Source organism: Oncorhynchus kisutch, linkage group LG4 (assembly GCF_002021735.2).
Source record: "Oncorhynchus kisutch isolate 150728-3 linkage group LG4, Okis_V2, whole genome shotgun sequence".
In the NCBI taxonomy this organism is placed as follows: domain Eukaryota; kingdom Metazoa; phylum Chordata; class Actinopteri; order Salmoniformes; family Salmonidae; genus Oncorhynchus; species Oncorhynchus kisutch.
The window spans coordinates 29,671,747-29,682,312 of NC_034177.2; the positions used below are offsets into that span (position 1 = coordinate 29,671,747).

The 10,566-nt window shown below is 41.8% G+C and overlaps 1 long non-coding RNA gene across 2 annotated transcripts; it reads left to right on the forward strand.

Moving 5' to 3' along the window:
* The first annotated feature begins 1,604 nt into the window (after positions 1-1,604).
* Positions 1,605-8,264, forward strand: LOC109888658 (uncharacterized). 2 transcript variants are annotated; one of them, XR_004209702.1, is made up of 4 exons: positions 1,605-2,168; positions 3,065-3,196; positions 5,947-6,009; positions 7,831-8,264. It is a non-coding gene; the product is annotated as an uncharacterized LOC109888658 (long non-coding RNA). The 2 variants fall into 2 exon arrangements; XR_002255174.2 differs by lacking the exon at positions 5,947-6,009 and having other exon boundaries at positions 1,606-2,168.
* Positions 8,265-10,566: the final 2,302 nt, after the last annotated feature.

Below are 10,566 nucleotides of genomic sequence, written 5' to 3' on the forward strand. Positions count from 1 at the left end.
TGAGTACAACCCCAACAACACCATCCCAACCGTGAAGCATGGAGGTGGAAACATCATTCTTTGGGGGTGCTTTTCTGCAAAGGGGACAGGACGACTGCACCGTATTGAGGGGAGGATGGATGGGGCCATGTATCGTGAGATCTTGGCCAACAACTTCCTTCCCTCAGTAAGAGCATTGAAGATGGGTCATGGCTGGGTCTTCCAGCATGACAACGACCTGAACACACAGCCAGGGCAACTAAGGAGTGGCTACGTAAGAAGCATCTCAAGGTCCTGGAGTGGCCTAGCCAGTCTCCAGAGCTGAACCCAATAGAACATCTTTGGAGGGAGCTGAAAGTCCGTATTGCCCAGCGACAGCCCCGAAACCTGAAGGATCTGGAGAAGGTCTGTATGGAGGAGTGTGCCAAAATCCCTGCTGAAGTGTGTGCAAACCTGATCAAGAACTACAGGAAATGTATGATCTCTATAATTACAAACAAAGGTTTCTGTACAAAATATTATGTTCTGCTTTTCTGATGTATCAAATACTTGTCATGCAATAAAATGCAAATTAATTACTTAAATCATACAATGTGATTTTCTGGATTTTTGTTTTAGATTCCGTCTCTGACAGTTGAAGTGTACCTATGATAAAAATTACAGACCTCTAGTGAATACATCAAAACCATGAAATAAGACTATTTGAAAAGCATTCCTCATGAAGCTGGTTGAGAGAATACCAAGGGTGTGCAAAGCTGTCATCAAGGCAAAGGGTGGCAACTTTGAAGAATTATATTTTGATTTGTGTAACACTTTTTTTGGTTACTTCATGATTCCATATATGTTATTATGTAGTTTTGATGTCTTCACTATTATTCTACAATGTAGAAAACAGTCAAAATAAAGAGTGTGTCTAAACTTTTGACTGGTACTGCAAAAATCTCTAAAGCTGGAGACTCTTACCTCCCTCACTAGCTTTAAGCACCAGCTGTCAGAGCAGTTCACAGATCACTGCTCATCTGTAAATTTACCTCTCTTATCCTACCTCATTTGCACATGCTGTATATAGATTTTTCTACTGTATTATTAATTGTATGTTTGTTTATTCCATGTGTAACTCTGTTGTTGTATGTGTCGAACTGCTTTGCTTTATCTTGGCCAGGTCGCAGTTGCAAATGAGAACTTGTTCTCAACTAGCCTACCTGGATAAATGAAGGTGAAATAAATAAATAAAAAAATATATTATTATTCAAATTTTTCAGGGGATACTGCAGCACCCTAAGCACTCCTACTTCACGTAGCTATGGAAGGGTTAGCTAAAATGGTTAAGGTTATGGTTAGGTATGGGTTAGCTAACATGCTAAGTAGTTGCAAAGTTGCACAAAAGTAGTAAGTAGTTGAAAAGTTGCTAAAATTGTCAGTGATGAGATTGAAACTCACAACCTTTGTGCTGCTAGACATTCACATTATACGCCCAACCCAACCCAACAACCCTACTTTCAGTAACCATATGTCTTATGTAACAATACCAAACGTAACATATCATAGATATTAGTTTCCCGGATTTACGTGTACTATGTTACGTCTAGTCTATGATACCAGGCTGTCCAGACCGGAAGCCTGGCACCTTTTGCTTTGACAGCAGTTAGGAGAAGCAGCCAGCAGCGAAAGAAGCAGTCCGCAACCATTCACGAGATATTATTGTTGGGTTATACAGATTGGATATTTACACCATTTTATGGAATCGTTTCAATTTCGTTTGGCGAGCGTTGGCGCAATTTTAAACACCTTTCATGAAATGTCACAGCATGTCTTTGAATATTTTCAATCACATATCTTCCTTGGCTTCGTGAAAGTAATTTAGATAGAAAGAACACAGACGATAATTTTCACAAGACATTTGCGCTTATTCTTTCAAGCAGGATGGTGTCATACAGTTTCATATTCACTTTGGTTATTGCTGTGGCATGGGAAGTTATCGGTGAACCACAAACTCTACCTTCACCCTCAACGCAGCTAAATTCAACATCATCCATTCATGGAGGGGATTTGTCAAATAACGACACAGATAAGACCGAATCAAGAATGTCTTCAATGTTACAATATCTTCCTACTCTTAAAAATACTGTAATTATTATTTGCGCGCTAACAGCTGTTCTCATCACGTGCTTGGTAATCAAAGTGATCAGGTAGGCTGATTTATGTTTACACCAATAGGCAACCAAAAACTCTATAGGCAACTGTATTATCTTAATTAACATATATTACTATTGTAATATACTATACTATTCTTCTATGAAATCGAATTGAAGCATTCATAAAGATCTTACTTAAATAACTTAGCATGTGCGTCATTATTAATTTCGATCAGCCAGTATGTAGTAGGAGAGTTGGCAAACGGGATGCGTCTTGGTGTTCTTTATATTGCAGCAACTATCATATTGTGTCAGTAATTGAATATCTAAATATGTTAAACACCACTACATTAGGCTACATCAGCGATGACATAATCATTCCCTACACCAGGTGGAACATTAGGCCTTAACCACAATGCAGGTTGACGTTTACTGTCATGAATCTTACCCTGGAGGCACAACGGAGCGATTTCTCTAGATGGGCCAGCTGCAAAGTCAAAATGGGCTATATTGTAAAAATTCCTGAAAACAAGCTTTTTGGTGTTAATTTAAGGTTAGGCATTAGGGTTAGTAGTGTGGTTAGGTTTAAAATCAGATTTGATGTCTTTGTGGCTGTACCAGCTAGTGACCACTCTGCAGAGCTGCCTACAGAACAAGATTAATGACGAAAAACGCTAAACTGCAACCACAATACACTACTTTAATCCTGTCCATATGGCAAAGCAGCCATATCAGATTATTCTTTGTTCCAAGTGGGAAACTACTACACACCTCAGCTGCGTTTACACAGGCAGCCCAATTCTGATATTTTTTTTCTCACTAATTGGTCTTTTAACTAATCAGATCAGCAATTTTTCCAATAATTAGGCAAAATATCAGAATTGGGCTGCCTGTGTAAATGCAGCCCTCTTGAAATGTAAGTATCACAAAACTTCTCTGTTTTTTCATAGATCTGGACGGAGAATCAGGAAAACACGAAAGTATGACATAATCACGACACCAGCAGAGCGAGTAGAAATGGCTCCTTTGAATGAGGAGAATGATGATGAAGAGGACTCCACCCTCTTTGATGTCAAGTACAGGTAGGCCTACTCATCAGTTCAAGGCGGTCTGAACTTGAAATGAGGGAGCACCAAAATATTTCCCAAACCCACAAGAGTGGCGCAGCCGTTCAGCCTTTTCTTTTTGATTCAGACATTCCTGTTTATGAGGATGTTTTCTATTTTTTACCTTTATTTATAGTTCACTGATTATTCCTGTTTCAGAAGTCTTAAAAATATTTCAGTGTCATTGATTAACTCATTAGATGAATGTTATAGATATGTTTTTGTTGAATCCGTGAATGGGTAACTTTCTCTGTGATATGTTCAGTTCGTAATGCAAAGCGCATGTGCCCTGAGCCCTTCTTCATACTATTTCAGTTGAAAAACACAAGGACAAAATTAGAGCATATGGAAATGCATCATATTGGCTTTTTTGTTTAATCTCCACTACTTTCATTGCCAGTGCTTAAGCAAAATTAAACGTTTTACAAGGTAACAATAATGTTCTTCCGTTAGATGTTTAATCATGAAAGGTTTTCTGTGTGGAGCTGCCACACACATTTCCCTGGCCATAATTGCACATATTGGAAATGTTTGAAAGTAGGATATTTAGATTTGAGACTGTCTGCTTAATAAACACTAAACAACGATAACCATGAAAGTGGGAACTGTTTGAGCTCAACCAAATACATTCAATATCATCCATCTCACATGGTTCGGGAAGTTCTTGGAGTTAACTGAACCTATGGTTTCACTTTATTTCACGGTAAAGTAATTAATAACTTATCTAAGAAATGACATGCGAAAATGTTAATTACATAGCAATAACATAAATAACATATGTTTCATTGTGATTCCATAAAACAAACACCACCATTTAACATTTGGTACCAGGTAGCCTAGTTCCAATGTTACTGGTGTTAAATTCTTTGAAGTAGCCTTCAAGAATGTATCCATTGCTACTAAAATACCAGGGAAAATGGAAACCGCACGGTAAAATAAAGTGCTTCTGGTCTCTGCACAGCTTTACGTCACATATGCTTTAATGTGTAGCAAAATGTCAAGTGTTGATATAAGGCTTCTCCCATCCGTCCTTTCAATTGTTCTTTGACACAGTCCCAATTTCCTGTGAGAAAGATATGGCCTCCTGTTTACCTTATATTCTACAGTATTCTTATAAGTCAAACTCAGCTCAGCAAGGCTATTTCCTCCCACACCCAGTGGACAGTCGACTTAGAAATGCAAACGGATCAGTAGTAAATCAATAGGTATTATTTCTCAACATTGTTCTTCTGTAAGATGTGGGGTTTCAAATAAAATGCATTTTGTCACATGCGCCGAATACAACAGGTATAAATCTTACCTTGAAAAGCCTTTAACCAACAATGCAGTTCAAGAGTTAATAAAATACTTATAAAATAAACTCATGTAAAAATGAAAATAAAAAGTATATATAATAACAGTAATGCGGCGATATACAGGGGGTACTGGTACCGAGTCAATGTGCGGGGGTACAGGTTAGTCAAGGTAATTTGTACATGTAGGTAGGGGTGAAGTGACTATGCATAGATTATAAGCAGCGAGTAGCAGCAGTGTAAAAACAATGTAGATAGTCCGGGTGGCCATTTGATTAAAAGACTGGTTGGGGGTAGAAGCTGTTAAGGAGCCTTTTGGAACTAGACTTGCTCCGGTACCGCTTGCCGTGCGGTAGCAGAGAGAACGGTCTATAACTTGGGTGACTGGAGTCTTTGACAATTTCTTGGGACTTCCTCTGACACTGCCTATTTAGTATGTAGGTCCTGGATGGCAGGAAGCTTGCTCAGTGATGTCCTGGGCCATAAGCACTACCCTCTGTAGTGCCTTATGGTCGGATACCAAGCAGTTGCCATACCAGGCGGTGATTCAACCGGTCAGGATGCTCTTGATGGTGCAGCTGTAGAACTTTTTGAGGATTTGGGAACCCATGCCAAATATATTCTGTCTCCTGATGGCTCATGTTGATTGAATAGGAAAAAACTATACAGTACCAGTCAAAAATGTGGACACACCTACTCATTTAAGGTTATGTCTTTATTTTTACTATTTTCTACATTGTAGAATAATAGTGAAGACATAAAAACTATGAAATGACACATATGGTATCGTGTAGTAACCAAAAGAGTGTTGAAGTCAGGTGATTGTGGAGGCCAGGTCATCTGATGCAGCACTCCATCACTTTCCTTCTTTGTCAAATAGCCCTTACACAGCCTGGAGGTGTGATGGGTCATTGTCCTGTTGAAAAACAAATCATAGTCACACTAAGCGCAAAGCAGATGGGATGGTGTATCGCTGCAGAATGCTGTGGTAGCCATGCTGGTTAAGTGTGCCTTGAATTCAAAATAAATCACTGACAGTGTCACCAGAAAAGCACCCCCACACCATCACACCTCCTCCTCTATGCTTCACGGTGGGAACCACACATGCAGAGATCATATGTTCACCTACTCTGCATCTCACAAAGACACTGCGGTTGGAACAAAGATCTCAAATTTGGACTCATTAGACCAAAGGACAGATTTCCACCGGTCTAATGTCCATTGCTCGTGTTTCTTGGCCAAAGCAAGTCTCTTCTTCTTATTGCTGTCCTTTAGTGGTGGTTTCTTTGCAGCAATTAGACCATGAAGGCCTGTGCATGCAGTCTCCTCTGAACAGTTGATGTTGAGATGTCTGTTACTTGAACTCTGTGAACCATTTTTTGGGGCTGCAATTTCTGAGGCTGGTAACTCTAATGAACTTATCCTCTGCAGCAGATGTAACTCTGTGTAACGGGTGTCGTCTTCTGAAGAGGAGGAATCGGACCAAAGGGCAGCGTGGTAAGTGTTCATGACTTTATTTAAACTGAACACTGAGACAAAATAACAAAATGGAACAAAACGAAACAGTTCTGTCTGATGCAGACACAAAACAGAAAACAACTACCCACAAAAACCATGTGGGAAAAAGCTACCTAAGTATGTTTCCCAATCAGAGACAATGATAGACAGCTGTCCGTGATTGAGAACCATACCCGGACAAAACAAAGAAATACTGGACCCTCGTAGCGGGCCCTGGACTGGGCGCCCTCGTTGTGGGCCCTGGACTGGGCGCCCTCGTTGCGGGCCTCGGACTGGGCGCCCTCGTTGCGGGCCCTGGACTGGGCGCCCTCGTTGCGGGCCCTGGACTGGGCGCCCTCGTTGCGGGCCCTGGACTGGGCGCCCTCGTAGCGGGCTCCGGACTGGGCACCCTCGTAGCGGGCTCCGGACTGGGCGCCCTTTTTGGGAGCTTAGGAGGCTCCGGACTGGAGGGTGTCGCTGGAGCCTCCGGACTGGAGGGCGACTCTGGAGGGAGGAGATGCAGAGACAGCCTGGTGCATGGGGCTGCCACAGGGTCCACCAGGCTGGGGAGACCTACAGGAGGTCTGGTGCGTAGAGGAGGCACCGGATGAACCGGGCTGTGGGGGAGCACTGGAGCTCTGGTGCGCAGCCTTGGCACCACTCCTCCAGGCTGAATGCCCACTTTAGCCCAGCCCCTCCAGAGTGCAGGCACAGGTCAAACCGGGCTGTGGGGGAGCACTGGACATCTGGTGCTTACCACTCGCAACTCTCCATTTGGCTCAATGCCCACTTAGGCCGGCATGGGCAGAGCGCAGGCATAGGACGAACTGACCAGTCCCAGCGCACCGGAGACACAGTGCGCAGAGCCGGCGCAGGATACCCTGGGCCAAAACGGCGCACCGGAGACCAAGTGCGCTGAGCTGCCACAATCCGCCCTGGCTGGAAGCCCACTCTCGCATGGCACTTGCGGGGGGCTGGCATATAGCGCTCCGGGCTATGAGCGCGCACTGGAGACACCGTGCGCTTTACCGCATAACACGGTGCCTGACCAGTACCACGCTGCTTCCGGTAAGCATGGGGAGTTGGCTCAAATTTTTTTGGGGGGGGCTGCCTCTCATGCCTGCTGCGCTGCCTTGCCTCATCTCGCCGCGGGCGGCATTATTCCCCAGCCTGTCTCCAGGGTCCCTTTCCGTCCAATATCTCCTGAACCGTCTGCTCCTCCATACCACGCTGCTTGGTCCGTTGGTGGTGGGTAGTTCTGTAATGGGTGTCGTCTTCTGAAGAGGAGGAATCGGAACAAAGCTCCAGCATGGTAAGGGTTCATGACTTTATTTAAACTGAACACTGAGACAAAATGGAACAAAACGAAACAGTTCTGTCTGGTGCAGACACAAAACAGAAAAAAACTACCCACAAAAACCACGTGGAAAAAGCTACCTAAGTGTGGTTCCCAATCAGAAACAACGATAGACAGCTGTCCCTGATTGAGAACCATACCCGGCCAAAACAAAGAAATACAAAACCATAGAAAAAAGAACATAGAATGCCTACCCAAATCACACCCTGACCAAACCAAAATAGAGACATAAAATCTCTCTAAGGTCAGGGTGTGACTCTGGGTCTTCCTTTCCTGTGGCGGTCCTCAGCCAGTTTCATCATAGCGCTTGATGGTTTTTGCGACTGCACTTTCAAAGTTCTTGAAATATTCTACAATGCAGAAAATAGTAAAAATAAAAAGAACCCTTGAATGAGTAGGTGTGTCCAAACTTTTGACTGGTACTCTATATGTAGCCTTATTCTGTATTTTCACTTTTTCTTCAGGTGAATGCCAGAGGATGTTGGATTTTGAACCCTCCCATTTTCTCCAGTGGAAACACAACCCAAGGATATGTTTTGTAAAGCTGTTCCCTGATGTATTCAGTGTTTGGTAACTTCTGTCAAGTCTAGTCAAGTTACCCATCTCACCCAATATTTTCAGAAGAGGTACCTCGGTTGGCTTGTTTTCTAGAATGTATTCTGATTGTGAACATGCTGTATTTACAATAATTTTGTACACATCATACACTTCTAATGCAGAAGACTCATCTTCAGAGGGATACTGCGCCCAGCTAGCTCAGTAAATGCATATCCTCTTTAAGCTAAAACTAAATACATAGAGAACATTTGATGGCTTCTGCGTAAAGGCAATCCTCTGGCTGTCCTCTAATGCTTATGGTATATTATTCACTGTAATATTAGATGCATTCCTCAGATTATTAGTTTCATATGTATGGTTTGCACACTGAAGAATACTTATTTACTAGTCTGGTGCAAATATTATTTTAATTGGCAACTATTCGGCTATTCCAAATATTACACTAACCACGAAAATATGCATACACTGTAAATTGTCTGAGGCTTTCTGTCCTCTGTCTCGTGGTTGGTTTGGGTGCATATGTTTTCCTGTGTGTGTTTCAGAGTCTCTCATTTTGCTGCTATCTCTAACTGGGGGTTGGTTAAGGTTTTAAGTGCATATAAGTATAGTGGAAAACTGTTAATAGAATAGACTTTGCAGGGTATTGAAAAGAAATGTATGTTTCTCAAAAGCTGGATTGTAAAAAAAAACGACAACAACATATATATATATATATATATATATGTGTGTGTGTGTGTAATATATATATATATATACACACACACACACACACACACACACACACACACAGTGGGGCAAAAAAGTATTTAGTCAGACACCAATTGTGCAAGTTCTCCCACTTAAAAAGATGAGAGGCCTGTAATTTTCATCATAGGTACACTTCAACTATGACAGACAAAATGAGAGAGAAAAAAAAAATCCAGGAAATCACATTGTAGGATTTTTAATGAATTTATTTGCAAATTATGGTGGAAAATAAGTATTTGGTCACCTACAAACAAGCAAGATTTCTGGCTCTCACAGACCTGTAACTTCTTCTTTAAGAGGCTCCTCTGTCCTCCACTCGTTACCTGTATTAATGGCACCAGTTTGAACTTGTTATCAGTATAAAATACACCTGTCCACAACCTCAAACAGTCACACTCCAAACTCCACTATGGCCAAGACCAAAGAGCTTGGTTTGAAGAAATCAATTGTGGGAGCAATTATTAGGAAATGGAAGACATACAAGACCACTGATAATCTCCCTCGATCTGGGGCTCCACGCAAGATCTCACCCCGTGGGGTCAAAATGATCACAAGAACTGTGAGCAAAAATCCCAGAACCACACGGGGGACCTAGTGAATGACCTGCAGAGAGCTGGGACCAAAGTAAAAAAGTCTACCATCAGTAACACACTACGCCGCCAGGGACTCAAATCCTGCAGTGCCAGACGTATCCCCCTGCTTAAGCCAGTACATGTCCAGGCCCGTCTGAAGTTTGCTAGAGAGCATTTGGATGAACCAGAAGAAGATTGGGAGAATGTCATATGGTCAGATGAAACCAAAATAGAACTTTCTGGTAAAAACTCAACTCGTCGTGTTTGGAGGACAAAGAATGCTGAGTTGCATCCAAAGAACACCATACCTACTGTGAAGCATGGGGGTGGAAACATCATGCTTTGGGGATGGTTTTCTGCAAAGGGACTAGGACGACTGATCTGTGTAAAGGAAAGAATGAATGGGGCCATGTATCGTGAGATTTTCAGTGAAAACCTCCTTCCATCAGCAAGGGCATTGAAGATGAAACGTGGCTGGGTCTTTCAGCATGACAAGTCTCCAGTCTACAGATCTCAACCACATAGAACATCTTTGGAGGGGTTGAAAGTCTGTGTTGCCCATCAACAGCCCCACATCATCACTGCTCTAGAGGAGATCTGCATGGAGGAATGGGCCAAAATACCAGCAACAGTGTGTGAAAACCTTGTGAAGACTTACAGAAAATGTTTGACCTCTGTCATTGCCAACAAAGGGTATATAACAAAGTATTGAGATAAACTTTTGTTAATGACCAAATACTTATTTTCCACCATAATTTGCAAATTAATTAATTAAAAATCCTACAATGTGATTTTCTGGATTTTTTTTTCTCATTTTGTCTGTCATAGTTGAAGTGTCCTCTCATCTTTTTAAGTGGGAGAACTTGCACAATTGGTGGCTGACTAAATACTTTTTTGCCCCACTGTATGTTTTTTAAATGTTTTTTATTTATTTTTACAATTGAGAAACATACATTTATTTTCAATACCCTGCAAAGTCTATTCTATGAACAGTCTTCCATATATATATATATATATACACACACACACACACATACAGTAGCTCACTAACTTGAACACAAGTTACCCATGAACTCAGGTGACCTTGTCTGGTTAACCAGTTTTGTTATCTGAGAGAACCATACACTATCAACTACAGTAAATGTAGGGGTTTTCAGGCAACTCAAATTAATTCCATTTGAGCTGCCTGATAAGTCATACACCTGTATGCAAATAATAAACTTTCCTACCTTTTTTCACAAGGGAAATGTGTACTAACCCATAGTGGATAGCTGAAGCATTTAGCATACAATCATTACAAGTTAGTTTTCTATTATGAATAAA